Source organism: Anastrepha ludens, chromosome 5 (assembly GCF_028408465.1).
Source record: "Anastrepha ludens isolate Willacy chromosome 5, idAnaLude1.1, whole genome shotgun sequence".
Classification (NCBI taxonomy): domain Eukaryota; kingdom Metazoa; phylum Arthropoda; class Insecta; order Diptera; family Tephritidae; genus Anastrepha; species Anastrepha ludens.
Window position 1 is genome coordinate 23,914,962 of NC_071501.1, and position 18,176 is coordinate 23,933,137.

The following is an 18,176-nucleotide window of genomic DNA, read 5'->3' on the forward strand; positions in this document are numbered from 1 at the left end:
ACACCGAAAGTAGAACGAAAAAGCAGTGTCTTCGAAACCAGTTCATTATAAGGAGAGCTTCATTATATGGAAGTTCACTGTAGAGAAGTTCGACTGTACTATATTTTCTTTTGACTATATTTTTCATTTTTATATTTTTTGCTTATATTTTTCTGTTTGTGTTTTTATGTTAGCCGTTTTTTGTGTACATAAAAAATATTTGAAAAACTAGCAAGTTTCGGTTTTGCTAGCCTTTAATTAAAAAAAAAATTAAAAAATTAAAAACTAAAGAAAAAGTTAAAAAAATGGTAAAAAAAATTTTAAAACCAAAATTGTAAAAAAAACTTTTGTGAAAAATAAAATGGAAAATTATTTATGCATTCCTCCAAACATATAAGTAATATTTTCCGCCATTGGTAAAAAATTTATTAAACCATGCAAAAATATTTAAATCGAATAGCGAAAAGAGTTCAAGAAAAACCCGTTTGCTGCTCAGAAGTTATCAGGCAAAAACAAAAAAAAAAACAAGAAAAAAACGCTGGAATTTTTGCAAAAGTGGTAAAAGCCGCACAAGTCGCACAAGCATACACATACATATCACACATACCCATACACTCACAACTCCGATGATATTTGTCGCGGCATCAATGCTTGCATGAAGACTCTCCACCAGCGCATGTAAGCCAAGTGCCAAGCAAGCCATGGCGGAGGGAAAAGAGAAAAGCAAAACTTCTTTGAAAGAAGTCCAACTTGCCCAAGTGAAAGTTCAACCGATTGAGTGCAGCTGTGGTGTCGCTGTCGCGCTGCCACCATTGAAATCAAACGATGCCACTTGTTGCTTCTGGCTTTTGACTTTCCGCTTTTTCTTCTTTTTTGTGTTGTGGCCAAATAAAGACTTATATATCAGCAAGCAAATAAAGATTAACAATCGTACACAAGATGGAAAAGAAATTAAAAAAAGCTGAACAAGAAGTAAAAATTGCTTCGACTAATGGCTGGATAATGAAGAAGTGACTATCGCATACTGATATCAAAACTTAGCTAACAGCAGCCATTAAGGAAGCATTGAGAGAAAAAGCAACATTAGAGATTTTTGTATAAATAATGAATTTTTGTACAACATTTTTATATCAGCTGAGCGCAACTAGCTTAACTTGAATTTCCTTGTGAAAATAAATTTGTTGCTTCTACCTGTAATTTTATGGCAATCATCGTTGCTTCTGGGGTGAAGTTCGCAATTATATAGAGAGAAAGATCTGCTGTTATTTGAATGCCGCAGATACGAGGTTCAGCTGCTTGACATGAAAGATTTTTTGCATTATCGTTCTTAAGGGGACAGATACCTGTAAACGGCCATATTCTCCCTGATTTTCATTAAAATTATTTAAAATGAAGAAGTCGATATATTTTTTTCAACATTGGTATACAGTTTATTTACAGATTAGAATAATAGATATACATTTTTTTTTAATCACTTAAAATGGCGGACGTACACTCAATTCTTCCAGGAAGGTCGCAGCGGAACTTCTCAATCGGCGTTCATTGTATCATAGACGTCAGTGACCTGAATACAAAAAATCAAAATTTTTTTCTTTATTAATGTCATAATTTCTATATGAATTAAAAAAAATAGAAAAAAATGAATTTTGGGGCGAATTTTCCTACTATTTTTGCTTCGAAAAAATTATTTGTTAAAAAAATTTTAGAAAAATTGTAAATTCACATAGAAAGTACTATCATAAAAAAGATGTGTGCAAAATTTCAGGGAGATCGATCAATAACTTTTCGAGTTATCGTGTACGCCAATTCATATTTATTTTGAGAAAAACGCGTCTAAAGTCGGCAACGTAACTATACCTCTCCCAGCTCTCGAACACAAAGAATAGAGTCGTCACGGTTGAGGATCTATAATATAAGATATACTTAAATTTACGTTCTAAAATTTTTTTGACACATTCTTAAAGGATTATATTAACATTTTATGAAAAAAAAAAAATGTTTTTCGAAATTTTACAGGTATCTGTCCCCTTAAAATTGAATGTTTCAACTGTCTCCAAATTTACTGATAAATGCTGAGTGTGGTCTTCGACTGCCGCATTTCGACGACGACTTCTTTGATTTTGATAAATTCTAATTCGTGTGAGTACAGATCCGAAATATGCTCGGAGCATTACCTGTGTATATTCTAGGCAGCTTCGGAAGTTTATCTAAGTGGACCGAACTATCCACTGCAGCTGAGAATGTAGTCGATTGTTATACAAACAAGACTTCGGGTTAGTTCTAAATAAAAATTAAGCCTCAAAACATCTGGGGAGTGATTAAAAGATTTTGCTATTTCATACTAATTGAAACATTTTTTTCAAAATCACAAATAATTCCTAATTTTCTTCAAAAAAATTTGAATACCAAAACCCGTCTTAATTGACAACCTCCATTAATAGAGCGCTTCACTACTCTCGTAGGCGTTTTCTTTGGCACAAGTCATAAAATAAGCAAAACTAATTATAAATAATTATTTATAAAATGCTTCGAATAATTTGTTTTGTTTTTGTTTTTTGGCAAGCCGTTAGCGCCAAACATGAAACCGGTTTTTAAGCTCACTAGAATTTTGTGTAGGCGCGGTAAACGAAAATCAAAAATGTTTTAGGTAATTATTGGTAAGCTGATTGCTTTGCGTATTCTCAGCATCAATTTTGGCGATTGCAAAGAATTTCAATGGAGGCGCGATTGCGTGAAATATGCGTGAATGTTTGCTAAGGCACATAAGGCTTGCGCCATGGGCATAAATACAAATCAATTCTCAATAAAGGAAATGCTAAATTTAGCAATAAATAAGTATTTACACACTAGAGGAAGATGCTTTGGATCGATGAAACTACTCATAATTATTATTATTTTTTTCTGACTTGCGCAAACTCAAGCTTTTAAGTTATTTTTATCATACATTTTCTCAACTTTGATGCTGCTGCTGCTGCTGGTTTGTCTAGCCAATGAGCTCATCTTGAATTAATCAAGCGACCGCAATCACAATAATACTTAGCAAAAAAGGTGATTCAACACTTTGGAAATTTTTTTTTCCAGATTCATAATTACCCAGTTACATATCATTAAGCTAGAAATGCTTGAATTCCACTTTTTTAATATATATAATTTTTTTTTTAATAAGTGCCACCTTTTCGGTCAATCTTTGGCGCGTTTAATCTTTGAATAAAGATATATTTTACTTTTTTATTTGAATATATCTGAATTGCTTTGTTTATCTAACCCGATTTATTTTTCGTGCTCATGACTCAACTTTTTTTTTTTATAGAAATGAATGAATTAATATTCATAGGCGACACGAATTCTTTTGCCATGCAAATTATTGTAGTTCATTTAATTGTATTGAGTTGCGCTTCAATGTCGTATTATGTGGCTGGCTATTCGTACATATCAAAGGAAGGCAGCATTCGCATTTATTAACTTACATAAATAATTTCAGGTGGTAGAGAAGTGATTGATCCCTAAGGTTTAACTAAATTAGCCGTAGCATTGACTCTGTCTAGTGGCGTCTAAGTTTGGCTAAATGCTTTGATCAACAAAATCAAATAACTAAAAGTTTCCGTAAACGATGCGTAGAATTTATTGATCGCAGTACGAAGGAATTTAATGTAAAATAATCTGTTCTTTATATTTTAGTCTAATGTAATCATAATATAGGTAGGCAGGTGAAATGGCTAAAGTACCAGACTGGCTCTCGCCGAGTAGCACTAAAGCGCTGTTCTGATACGATTGTGAGCCAGCCAGAGCTGTTGGTGCAATGGAGAGATTAGTGGGATTTAGGTTGGCGCATAACATCTTAACATAACAAGGCAAAGTTATTGAAAGTGAAGCGTAAAATAATGTAGCATACACCCATGCGCATATGGGCCGTTACTGTACTTATGTTACACGTGTGCATATACATATACATATCTGGGAATATATATTAGAACTAAGTGAGTGACATAGTTATAAGGTTTTTACTATATTTGATTTTTAAATTAATTGCAATTATTTTTTGTTGTATTTTCATACATTTATACCAAGACAAAAACTATCTAAATGCAAGTTTGGAACTTAATGCACACTTCTTGATTTACATACAATTTCCGTTAAAATTTTATAATTTTTATTCAGAATTTTTGGAAAAATTCCGAGCATGCAATTTTATAGCCCATTCAATTTTACGGAAACTTGCGCTGAGTTTTGCTGATTGTTTTCCTTGACGCTGTTGCGCATTTTCGTGTTATACCGAGTGCACATTTTTTGTTTATATTAGAAGAAAATGGGCAACATTTCAAAAAAAAAAAAGTAAAGATCGATAATCAGGTAATTTTTTAGCACTTTATCATAATAAATAGGCTATAAAACTGCATGTTTCGAAATTTTGAGAAAAAGTTCTGAATAAAAAGTTTAAAATTTTGACGGAAATTGGGTGAAAGTTTAATAAACTTGCATAAAGTTGGAAGCTTGGGTTTAGGTGGTTTTAGTCCTGGAATGAATACATAAAAATATAAAGCAAAATTAACTGATTTAAAATTTGAAATTTGGATGAAAATTTGTGGACTTTTTATAAAACTAGTAAACATTTTTAAACTTGGATTAATGCGTTTTTTGTTATAAAGGGTGGTTAAATTTCAAGGACCGATGTTGAATGTGAACTACACCTAAACGTCAACGACACCGTTGGACTTCTTTCTTTGGCGTTATTTGAAAGAAAAGGTGTACGTCGATAAGCCAGCAATAATTCAAGAGCTAAAGGATGAGATATTTCGACACATTAACGGCATAGAACCTCAATTATGCCTCAGCGTCAACGAAACTTTGGACCATCGGATGGAGGGGTGCTGTCGAGGCCGCGGCGGCCATTTGGCCGATAGTTTATTCTATTCGTAATTGAGCTATACCAGTATTATCATAATAAAGAGAAATGATAATAATTTCCTGAAAAAATTGTATGTTATTCAAAATCAACACCGGCTCTTAAAACTTAACCACCCTTATTATTTATATTGTATTTAAAAAAAAAAAGTTTAAGTTAAAATTAAGTTAAAGTTAAGTTAAAGCATAAATAAATTGTCAGAACTTGTCATTATGTGGATCTCTTACAATTTTTCTGCGTATTGTATACTTCATACCACATCCGGTCTCACGCAACATTCGAATTAAGACAAAATTGTGCAATACTTTTTAAAATAACTATTAAAAAAAAACACACCATCTTCAACTACTGTCTACTGCATAATATACCGTTATATAAAGTGCTTCTGCTCGAAGGCATGATTTTCGTCTTATCCAGCTTATTGCTTGCGATCGCAAATATCAGTGAGCATACATTTTTTCTTTGCTAAAATTTTCCATTAATTTAGCTTTGTAGCTTCAATGTTTCATTTCACTAACTTCAAACTGCTAATTTTTTTTGTGTGGCCTAATAAATAGTGGCTTTCAAATCACTAAATTTTCTTCCTCTTATTTTCTTTTTTTTTCCCAATTTACTAAGCCGCTTGCACATTTGCATGTGAAAGGCGCATTAACTCGAAGAAGACGCCTCAGCAGGAGTGGCGTTGCATTAGCTTAGTTTGAGTTGCATTGATGTGTGTTTATTGTAAATATAAAAAATTATAAAATTTTTATGTTCGTGCATTTGCTTTTTGAAAATTGCATTAACCTACTTTTAGTTTTGGGATTGTTACGAATTACACAAAGATATGACGTAAAAGTAGAGAGGGCAGCGTGTGTGTGAACATTTTTTATAATACAAAGTTTACAAATACAAAATTTTGTTATACACGAAATCAATAGCAATAGTTTTATTACAGAAGCCTTAACAAAAATATGCATATTTTTTTTTGTTATAAAAAACGCTTTGTTAGATATATTATATAAATTTTGTGGATAGAAAAAAATTTTAAAAACTATTCATGAAATTCATTATATTTATCAAAAATAAGCATGATTCAATAGAAAAGTTTTGTTAGAAATATTTATTAATTTTTACGCAATAAAAAAACTGTGTAAGAAATATTCATGAAATTTATTATATAATCCATTATTGCCCGCTCATTGATTGTGTCCTACTTTTACATTGTCCCTTCATTTTACAGGAAATCATAAAGTGAATAGAAAGCTTAAAACGGGTAATTATTTTTAGCGGCAAAGGAAACTAAATAGAAAAAAAAACACAGTAAAATGTTTTTAATATCAAAAAAATTGGCTTTAGTGGAAGTTTTAAAAGTATTTGCGAAATTTTTTTCAGTAAAAAAGTATTTTTTCTCACAAAAAATCTCTTTATTAAATAATTTTTATTTAACAAGCTTAATATTTGCAATAAATGCTATACCAGTTATATTTTCTTCACTTATAAAAAATCGTACTTGTGGAAATAAAGTTACTTCAAGAAGAAAGTTTCAAAAGGGCAATTTTTTTTAGCGGCGAAGAAGTTTAATTAATTAAATGATTAGAAATGTTTTTTATAGCCAATAAATTGGTTTCTTTGGCATTGTTTAATGTAATATAATTTAGAATTTTTTTAGAGTAAACATTTTTTTTTTTCAATAAAAATGTTTTGTAAGATATATTAGGACTATGAATAAGTTCGTGCGGGTTTTTTTCGAAATTTGAAACTTTATTGACGTAAAATGGTTACAAATTTAATATTCAAAATATTGTCCATCGCTTACTACTACTTTTTCCCATCTTTCTGGCAATTCACGGATTCCCTTTGTGAAAAATTCGGTCGGTTTTGCCGCAATCCACGAATCGATCCATTTTTTGACTTCATCGTAATTACGGAAGTGCTGGTCAGCCAGGCCATGTTGCATCGATCGGAAGAGATAGTAATCGGATGGCGCAAGGTCTGGACTATACGGCGGGTGGGGTAGGACATCCCATTTGAGCGTTTCTAAGTATGTTTTGACCACTTGTGCAACATGTGGCCGAGCATTGTCATGTTGCAAAATAACTTTGTCGTGTCTATCGGCGTATTGCGGCCGTTTTTCTCGCAGTGCTCGGCTCAAACGCATCAATTGTCGTCGGTAGACATCCCCCGTAATCGTTTCATTCGGTTTCAGTAGCTCATAATACACAACACCCAGCTGGTCCCACCAGATACACAGCATAACCTTCAGGCCATGAATATTCTGCGCCGACGTCGATGTTGAAGCATGGCCAGGGTGTCCATACGTTGCCCGACGTTTTGGATTGTCGTAATGGACCCACTTTTCATCGCCAGTCACAATTCGATGCAAAAAACCCTTTCTTTTGTGCCGTTGAAGCAGTTGTTCGCATGCCATAAAACGGCGTTCAACGTCTCTTGGCTTCAATTCATACGGCACCCAATGGCCTACCTTTCGGATCATTCCCATGGCTTTTAAACGTTTGGAAATGGTTGATTGATCAACTCCCAAAGTTTTTGCAACCTCTTCTTGCGTTTGAGCCGGATCTTGATCGAGCAATTCCTCCAATTCGGTATCCATGAACTTTGGCGGCGCACCCTCGCGTTCTTCGTCTTCCAAGCCAAATTCACCACTTTTAAAGCATGCAAACCACTTCTGGCACGTTCGCTCAGATAGAGCATGCTCACCATAAACTTCCACCAAGATACGATGACTTTCGGATGCTTTTTTCTTCATATTAAAATAATGAAGAAGAATTCCCCGCAAAAACACATTATTTGGCACGAAATTCGACATTTTCAAGTGTGGTAAAAATATTGTTGTTTACGCTTCAAATAAAAAACTTATACTGACGTTTGTGCCTTACGACAGTAGCTCTCCAATGAATGTTTGGAAATGTGGATCGATGGAATAATAATCAAGTTACGCCATCTGTTGTAAAACCGCACGAACTTATAAATAGACCTATTATTTTTTAATATTAATATTTGTATGAACATTTTTTTCATTAATAAATTTTATAAGAAATATGATGCCAAACCACTAATCTTCAATCCACTTTTCTAGTTTCCTAAGAGCTTAGCAATGAAGTAACTTTAAGGAAGGAAGTTCAGAAGAGGCTTCCTTAGAAGTTTAAATGGAAATAAAACAGAGAATAATTTTTTTTCTAACTGATGACCTTCGTTGCTGGTGCTGCAATTTTAAAACTTGTATAAATAACTTGTTATTATATAAGTTAAGCAAAAAAAAAAAAAAAAAAAAAAAAAATATAAAAAAAAAATTTTTTTGATATTCAAGAATAAAGCCCATTTCTTCTGGCATTGTTAAAAGTAATTTAGAACATTTTTAAGTAAACAAAAACTTGTTTGGCCTTTAATGAAAAGGTTAGAAATACTTTTTAATTAACAAGTTTCATAAGAAAAATGATGCCAATTCAATCCACTTTTCCAGAAATTTCATAAGAGCATTTCTATGCTTAGGGCAGCTTTAAGGGACTAAGGTCATGAAGATTGTTTCTTAGAAGCAGAGAAGTTCAAACAGAAGTTGACTATACCACAATTTTTCAGTAGCATTCTTAGAACTATTTAAAAAAACTTTTCCAGCATAATATTTTCAGTAAACAAAAATTTGTTAAACAAAAAAATTGTTTTTTTTTTGATAAAAAAGATTTGTCACATATTTTTCAATAAAATATTTTCAGTTTTTAAACGAAGTTTTGTAACATAAAAATTCTTAATAAAAAAAATTGTTTTTAATCAAAAAATTCTGTTACATTTTTTTTCAGTAAAATATTTTCAGTTAAAAAAAAAAAAATTTACTATAAAAGTTCGTGATAAAAAAAATTTTTTAATTCAAGAGTTTTAAAATTTTTTAATCCAAGAGTTTTAAAATTTGTTTAATGAAAAAGTTTGTTTACATTTTTTTCAGTAAAATATTTTCAGTACCAAACATTTATTTAAGGGGGAAGTCTACTGTGACAAGGGGGAAAACAGGCTTATTTTCCGGATTTTATTTCTAACAAAATATTGCTCGTACATAAAATCTATTTAAACTCTTATCTTTATTATATATTTAAGTTTTTGAAAAAAAAATTTTAAGTCAAAATATTCAAAATGGCCGCTGTGGCACTTCTGCAAGCGCAGGTCCGCTTTTCTTAGGTGCCTAAACGGTGTACATGAAATCTTACGTTTCGGTGATCTAAAACAAAAAAACAAAATATTGTTACCATATACATAGTATTGACTCTCGTCTGACGTAGGATTCGATGTCGATAAAAAATTTTGGCGTTGAAAAAAAAATTCTTGAAATTTTTTTCTTTTTTTTTGCCTAAAATTGACGTTACTATTGTTTATAACAATTTAACAAATAACGATATCAAAAAAATCCTATGTCAGACGAGAGACACTATTACAGAGAATATATAATTAAATTTTTAAGCTGATTCATTTATCAGAACTCGAGATATCGTGTACACCGTATACAAAAACTTAGTTTCGAGAAAAATGCGTTTAAAGTTTCAGTTTTCAGCGTTTAAAGCTTTGGAGCGCTTCGGGAAAAGGTCGAAATTTCAACGAAGAAAAATTTAGCCAGCTGTAACACATATTGTACCTTATTTAAGAGGGTTCAAAGTATTTTTTAAGCTAATAAAAAAAAAATCGATTTTTTGAAAAATTCACAGTAGACTTCCCCCTTAATAAAAAAGCTTTTAAAAAAATTTGTTTAACAAAAAAGCTTTTAAAAAAAGTTGTGTTACATATTGTTCAATAAAATATTTTCAGTTTTTAAACGAGGTGTTTTAATATAAAAGTTCTTAATAAAAAAATTGTTTTTAATCAAAAAGTTTTTCAAATTTTTTATGAGGTATAACAGTACTCGTTAGCGGCGAATCTTGCCCGATAATTTTGCTGTTGCTTTCACGTGCAAATTTTTCGTCAAGTGATCAGCGTCCAGAGATAGCGAGCAGAGCAGTGGCGAATCGAAGGCGCTTACAAATAATGTAGATTTTCGAACTCAGCGACGGATTTTACATAGAGATGAAATGGTGTGATTCTTGGGCAAAAATATTATTACTTAACATACTTTGGATTATAGCAAAAATGTGCACCGGATGCCATTGTCGCATAGCCATGTACAGCGTTGTCCATATTCGACGGACCCGACGGATTTCGACGACTCTTTGAGCCCATTCCAATCGACGAGGCTTGTCCGCAGGCAACAATTTTTTCGTCAATTGAATTTTATACGGGAATAAATGCAAATCAATGTGAATAATTCGTTGTAAAGTGGTCTGAGCAATGCCCAACTGCTGATAACGGCGATTTTGGGATGTCCTTGGCGACGCCTTGGTCGGTTTTGATTTGGCCTCTTTGGATTAGAAAGAGCATCACCAGTCGAAAAACTTTCGTACAAACATTTAATGGTGTTCTTAGAAGGCACACTTTTCACATTATTTAATTTTTTATACGCACGTTGAGTTTTCACAATTGACTTCTTTTGTTAATTGTAAATTTCAACAATTTCAACAATATAAATATACTGTTCCATGGTAAAAATCTGCTTGGACTGTCGCTTCCAAAGGGGTATATCATTAAGCGATCTGACGTCTCTGTCAAAGGATATAGGGTTGCCAGATGGGCCCGTCGAATATTGGCAACCCTGTAGATCGCTGTTGCCGAATAATGGCTTGCGGAGTGCGAGTAAAGTGCAAAATTTGTGAACCAATGCTATTTGTAAGCCACTATTTATTTTGTTAAACAGGGTATAGAAGACACTGCCGCTGAATAGCTTTCGAACTATTTATAGCTGTGACAAGGTATCATTCTTCAAATTCGCCTATCATTCTTCAAATTTGCCTAAAACACTTGTATGTTAATCTTAATAATCCTAATAAACTTGATAGTCTCAAGTCAAGCAATAATTTTTTTGTTGTATATGCCTTTATTTAATTTTTGTTGCTTATAATTTGCCACAAGCAAAGATTGTAAGGCATCTAAAGTTTGCTTACAAAAAAATATAAAACAAAATATATCCATATCTTAAATCATTGTACATAATCTCTGCGCTGTATAACTTCCGACACAAGCTGTGTTTCCATTCATTGGCTGCACCTATAATTTCATGACTTTAAATAATGAAAAATGTCTGTACGTTTAAGCTAAGCTGCTTGAAGGTCAAATCACTTAGGAGCAGCAACAGATTTTAGCTGCTTACCATTCATTATATGTACTGTAGTTGCAGAAAAATAATAACAACAAAGCAAGCGTGGTGTATGTACATACATATGTGTGGGTTGCGGCACCTTCCACAACGCATACGCAGGCCAAGTTATGGTTCTGCGAAAAAGCAAAATTTATTAAAATATTTTTTCATCAAGTACAAAGATTTTTTTTTTATAAATGTTGTTTAGATACATACGTGTAAATGTGCATTTTAATGATTGATTCATACATTTCGAATATGAAATATACTTATGTATGTATGTGTTAGCATATAATTATGTTCATATGTGCTTGAAAATGCGATTGAGATTTACTTATTGGTTACGCTGGGGCTATTTAGTTAATTGCCCCTGCATCATCTATGCTTAAGAGGCTATGCATCAGTTTCATGTTTGCTATTATACTAAACCTCGATTCTGGTTATGATGTTCAGCAAAAAGAATTTTTAGTTTTTATTAGGTCAAGTCAGGTTTAGTTGTGTATGCGGAATTGAGTATAATTACACAAAATTTTATGACGCTGTAAAACTAATGCATATTTCTTACTAAAACTGAAAAGCGGCCAAATGAGACTGAGACTGTATTGTGAGTGACTATTTTTGTAGAAAAAAGTTCAATCATGTACATATACAAGGTGGGCCATATAAGCGTTTGCTTTTTGAACCACCTATTTTTTGAGAATGGTAACACAAATGACATGTCAAATGTGTTCATAATTTACTTAAATGTTTGACATTTACGAAATGGGACGCTATGCGCTTGAACAAAATTGGGAAATATTGAAAACCTATTTCCAAAGTGGTGAGTCTTCTTCTTTTCTGATTTTCACATCGGTGGCTACGTCAATAAGCAAAATTGTCGGATCTGGGACTCAGAAAATCCATACGTTACTGTAGAGAAGCAAATACATCCACAACGAGTCACTGTTTGGTGCGATTTTTGGTCTCGCGGCATCATCGGGCCATTTTTTTCGAAAATGAGCGAGGAGCCGCGGTTACAGTAAATGGCGAGCGTTACCATGGCATGCTCAACGAGTTGTTTCCAAAAATTGAAGAGGATGACATGGACGACATTTGGTTTCAACAGGACGGTGCAACTTGTCACACTGCCAAAGTTACACTCGAACTTTTGGCTACCGTTTTTGAAAACCGAATAATCAGCCGATATTCCGATATCAATTGACTGCCTCGGAGCTGTGATGTAACCCCTTTGGACGATTTATCCAGAGACGATTGATGCTTTAAAACACGAAATCGAAGTTGCCATTCATGAAATTGGAGCCCAAACAATCAAAAATGTGCTTAAAAATTGGGTTGATCGAATGGCCTACTGTAAAGCCAGTCGTGGCAGTCATTTGAACGATATTATTTTCCATTCATAAACGACAATGTTCAATCTTCAAAATAAAAAAAAAAGTTTGAAGAAATATTGATTAGTTTTTTTTGTATAGCCGATTCAAAAGCAAATTTTACATGGCCCAGCCTATATAACTATTACTTTCGAGCATCACTGAGCGAAAGTCTCGCTAATCACAGAAACAGACGCCTTAGTTATATATTAGTCAGTATTGCTAAAAATTCAAAATTTCAACACCCTTTCTAGATACCAAAAAGAGTGATTGAATGCAGAAATACTTTCATTCTCTGTGTCTCTCGGTCATCACTGACTAAAAATGTGACTGAACACAAGTATGTATAATACTTAATGCTTAGGTCCAAAAAACAAAAAAAAAAACGTTCTTTGGCATGACGTCATAACAGCATAACAAAAAAAAAAAAAAAATAAAACCAAAAAAATAAAACCAAAAAAATTCCACCTATTCTTCACTACAAGCGGAAGCCAAATCATTGGCCATATTTTGCTCTCAGACAAAAAGAAGGCAAAATAATTAAATACAGCTATGCGCAAATACACACACATATGCTTGCATTTGTAAAACAAATAGGCATACAAAAACAAAAGTAACGCTATAAAACGTTATTGTGTCACGCACCGTTTGCGCGTTGCAAGTGGATATCGAGCTGCAAGGTTATGCGTTGGCAGTACTACAGTTAAACTAGCAACAACAACAATGCGGCAGCATCAGCTGACAATCCGCCTCAAGTCTCTGCATGTGGCCGTACCTGTATGCTTGTGTTTGTTGGCCGTCTGGCCACTGACGCGTTCGCTGTTGAAGTCTTTTGTTCCTGCTCTCATGCGAAGGTCAGGCGACGAACTTCAATCTGGTTGAATGTAAAGTAGAGCAAAAAAAATATAAAAAGAAAAAAATATATATAAAAATTGAAAAAGATACTTAAAAAATAAAAACAAAAAAATTAAAAGAAAAATTGTTATGAAAAATATGCAGAAAAAGTGCACTTGCTCCGCATTTGGCAAACTAGTTTCAATGCTGCTTTTATTTGATTTTGAAAAGGGCGTAGATATGCAGCAGCAGACAATTAAATTCGATACAGCGGCATGAATTGTGAAATTGAAGCTTTTCATTTAACATTAAACACTCGCCTGTATTTATGCACTTGCCTATGCATTACTTAGCTAATTACTTGCGCGTTGCCACTAACACCACCAGTTAGTCGTCATTCACGGCGCCTAGCCACAACGGTTGGCAAGTGAATAGTTTCTTTGATTTTTACTTCTGCAGTTTTGATTTTAATTCAATTGGCAAACTGTGGTATAACTGTGAGTGACTTTCTAAAATTGCTTACTTCGCATTCGCATTCGCACACACATACACAAACATTTATATGCGAACATACATGCACATACACCGTGGCGCGGCAGAGTAATGAGGCATTTAAGGCGCATAAATTGGGAGGCGTTGCTGTGGAAGTGAAATTGTGTTGATCGAGTTGATGCGCACTCATCGTTATTGTTGTTGCTGCCCTGCTGTTTGTTTTTGCATTTCTTTTAATCTATGCGAAAGCTCGCTTCATTTGCGGTGAGGCGGTTTGCACGTGCTCGACGTGGCTATTAACTGTTAGTATTTTTTTGTGTTTTTTGTTTTTTCAAATGAGTCGGGCTTTGTTTGTGACATTTGATATGTGAGTCAGCTGGAATGTTTGCTTATATACGTACGTGCATATATTTAAAAATAAGTGCATGTAATAAAAAATTTATGACGCAAAATAAGTGCAGCCATTTAAATTTTTGTCCCTTGAGCCAAATATTTAACGTTTCTCTTACCACACAAATTTTACCGTTAAATGTGTTTTAATTAATTTTTTTTCACAAAACAAAAAAAAAACAAAAATGAATGAAAATATTATTCGAATATTTTCTATTAAAAATTTTTTTAATTTAATGTGTGGTATTTACTTTAAATAAATAAATAATTAAATTTTGAACAATATTTTTTTGTGCTTACTATTTAATTTTTTTTTAATTAAATGATAAGAAAATAGTATACTTTATTTGAAATAAATAACTTTTAATTTGATAAAAACAAAAACAAATTTTTTTAGTTGCCTTAGATAAGAAAATAATTACATTTTCAAGAAAATTTTTTTCCTTTTTTTTGTTTTTTTGCCTCCTTTATTAATTAGACCTGTCGTATGACACTAAGTAATTCTTTCTATAGCTTGAATGTCATAACATTAATCATTATCAATATTACATTTTGGTTAAGTTTTTGTGTGAGTTGGTTTTTGAGTTGGGGTTGGTCGTTGGAGTTTGCCCTTTCTGATGATGGGAGTTGCCGCATGCCAGTATTTGTGCTGCGTTTGCGAATGATTTCTGCTACTGTATCGATCTTTAGGTCGCGATGAATAACTTCCTTTGGGACGCACCAAGGTGCATTGGTTATAGTTCCGAGTACTTTTGATTGTAGTCGTTGAATAATGTTAATGTTACTTTTACTTGCAGTTCCCCAGATTTCTATGCCGTATGCCCAGATTGGCACAATCACAGTTTTGTAAATGTATAAGGGTTTTACTCAGCAATGATAGTTTCGAGCGCCTTCCAAGTAGCCAGTATAGTTGTCGGAAACTGTTTTTTACTTCATTTCTTTTTAACGTCATATGTTCTTTCTAAAGAAGTTTGGAGTCAATAGTCATTCCAAGGTATCTTGCTTTGGTGTCTATCAGGATTTGTGAATTGCTTATTGTCAGATTCTTGTGCCCTACTTTCTTGTTAGAATAAACTACATGAAGTGTTTTGTCACTATTGATTTGTATACCCCAAGCATTAAACCACGTTAGTGTTTTGTTCAAAATCTGTTGTAACTTGTTTGTTGCTGCTTCTAAGGTTTTATGAGTTGCCAATAGGACGGTGTCCTCTGCAAAAGTTGCTATCATGTCGATACTTGCAGGCAAGGGAATATCAGCTGTGTACAGCACATATAGTACAGGCCCTTGAACACTGCCCTGAGGTACACCGGCTTCTATGAGTTCACATAAAAGTGTCTGTTTGCTAAATAGCTTTTCATTTAAAAAATTTTTAATAAATAATTTAATTCACTTTAAGTTTTTAATGCAAAAATAGCACATCTTTTTCGCACTTCCTTAATTAAATTTTTTGTATTTACTTTAAACGCTATAAATAAATATTTAATTTTTAATAATAATTTCTTATGCTTAGTATTAAATTTTCTTCTAATAAAATATAAAGAACACTGACAAGGTTGATTTGAAATTTTTTTCGTGAAAAAATATTACACTTTATTCCTTTATTCCCTTTATCCTACAATTGAATTAAATAAAAAAATAAAATATTAACAAAAATATATTTTTAATAACAATTTAACTTTGAATTTTTTTTAAATGATAAAAAATACTACACTTGATTTAAATAAATATGTCTTAACTTAATTTAAATTTTGTAATTATTTTAAGTAAATAAATAACTAAATTTTTAATAAATTTTTTTCTTGCTTAAAAATCAATTTTTTAGTAAAAAATAGCCCATCCGCTTTACAATTCGTTGGCTTAATCTTTGTGTTTACTTTAAAGTGTTAAATACCAAAATTTTTATAATATTTTTTTTATTTACAATTAAATTTTTTAATAGGGGAAAAAAATATTACACTTTACTTGAAAAAAAATATATTTTCATTTTGTAGCTGTCTTAAATAATGTATTCATTTACATTTTTAACAAAAATTGTTTAATAAATAATTTCAAATGATAAGTTTTAGGGGAAAAAGTAGTTTTTACTTTAGGCAAATACAAAATTAAATTTTTTATAATAATTTTTTTGCCAAGAATTCAATTTTTAATATTTAAATTTTTGATAATAAATTTTTTGCTAAGAATTTAATTTTTGATATTTACATTTTTGATAATAAATTTTTTGCTAAGAATTTAATTTTTAAGTGAAAAAATACCATACTTTATTTGAAAAAAAAATTTTCTCTTAAAATTTTATGTTGAAATTTTGAATAGTAATTCTCAATGCTTGCCATTAGATTAGGTTAGGTTAGCCAGGATGCTTGTCTAAGGCAAGACACTCGGTGCCTCTTAGCCCCATTGTGGTATCTGGTTTTAATTCCCATGCCCTAACTAAGTTACGCAAGCCACTTAGATCTTTTTAAGAAGGTTTACTAAGTTTTCAAAGAAATAATCGTCAATAATATTAATTTGGCACGGCTTCTTTGAAATGCGGGACATGCACAGAGTTGTTGGACCGACTCATTTTCTTTTTTAACTCTCAACTCCTGCTCTGGCGGCTAGGCGCTTAAGATTCCTTAGCATGCCCTTTGGGGATGACTTGAAAAAATTCTCCAGCCTAGATCCCTTTTCTCTCCTCCACTACATCAACAGCACTGGATGGCTGTAGAAGGTTTTCTCTTCCCATAACTTTTCTTTCCCAGGTAATGGTCCACATTATGGTATCAAAACGGCACGTAAGTGCTACTTGAAATGTGCCTGTGGCACTCGTGCCATTTTACCTACGTACCTACCTACCTCAACTCCTGCAGAAGTCATTGTGAATTACTTACCATTAAAATTTGTTAAAAGAAAGGAGTATACATTTTATGAAAATTTTTGAATCGTTTTTTGTTTAAGCACTTCAAGTTCTTTTAATTTAATTGTTTTATAATAAACTTCAATTTTTACAATTACATTTTTTTAATTAAAAATCGTTTTATTATATGCCTTCACAACTTGTTTTAATACATTTTTTTTATTTTGATTTTTGAAAGTATTTTTAAAAAATTAAGAATAAAAAATAATAAAAATTATGTTAATATTAAATTAATAAAATAAATTTTTTTTGGAATTTTTGACTACTTTCGTACGAGTATTTACTAATTTTTCTATTATTTTTATGAAAGAAATTAAAAAATTATTTCATTGTGAGGTTTTGGTGATTTTTATTTATTTTTGTTTTACTTTAATTTTTAATATTTATTTTTAACATTAAACCTGTAAGGAAAAAAACAATTTTTTGGAACTTTTGACTTCCCTTCAATTAAGTATGCACGAACTCAATTTTTTTTTTTGATTTTGTCATCTTAATTTTCACTAATAATATTTATGCTTGGAATAAAATTTTTCAATAAAAAAAAGTTGCAGTGTTTCATTCCTATTCATTAAAAATGTGCTGTGATTTTTTTTTTTAATTATTTCGTTGAATCTTCTAATGTGAATTTTAATGCTTACCTTAAAACATTTTTTAATTATTTTAGTTATTTTTTATAAATTTTGTGCAATTCTTCGACCTCTTTTTATTTAAGTCTTTATTTATAATTTTCTATTTGGTATTTACTACTTATTACTTATTATTTATTATTTTTATTTATTATTATTTAGGTTAGGTTAGGTTGACCTGGCTGGCTGAAAGCCATCACATAGACCTATTGGTCCTTAGTGTTACCAGACGGAGCTAGACTCTTATGTTTCTTTGTAGTATACATCTTGTAATACGTCTGCGTCTTTTGCGAATCTAAGTAAACTTTGGAGGTCTATCCCCGAGAGGTCCTCTAACTTCTCATATTGTAAAGCTCCTAAGCATTTTAATCTGGTTCCAGCTAATGCAGGGCAGGAGCATAGAAGATGTTCGAGCGTTTCCCTCTCTTCTAGTTCATTGCAAAATCTGCAGCTATCGTTGTTTGTAATTCCTATCTT

The 18,176-nt window shown here is 31.9% G+C and overlaps 1 protein-coding gene across 3 annotated transcripts in view; it reads left to right on the forward strand.

Moving 5' to 3' along the window:
* LOC128863824 (sushi, von Willebrand factor type A, EGF and pentraxin domain-containing protein 1) overlaps nucleotides 1–18,176 on the forward strand; it is a 150,665-nt gene that overhangs the window by 40,435 nt on the left and 92,054 nt on the right. The gene's annotated exons all lie outside the window — the stretch shown is intronic.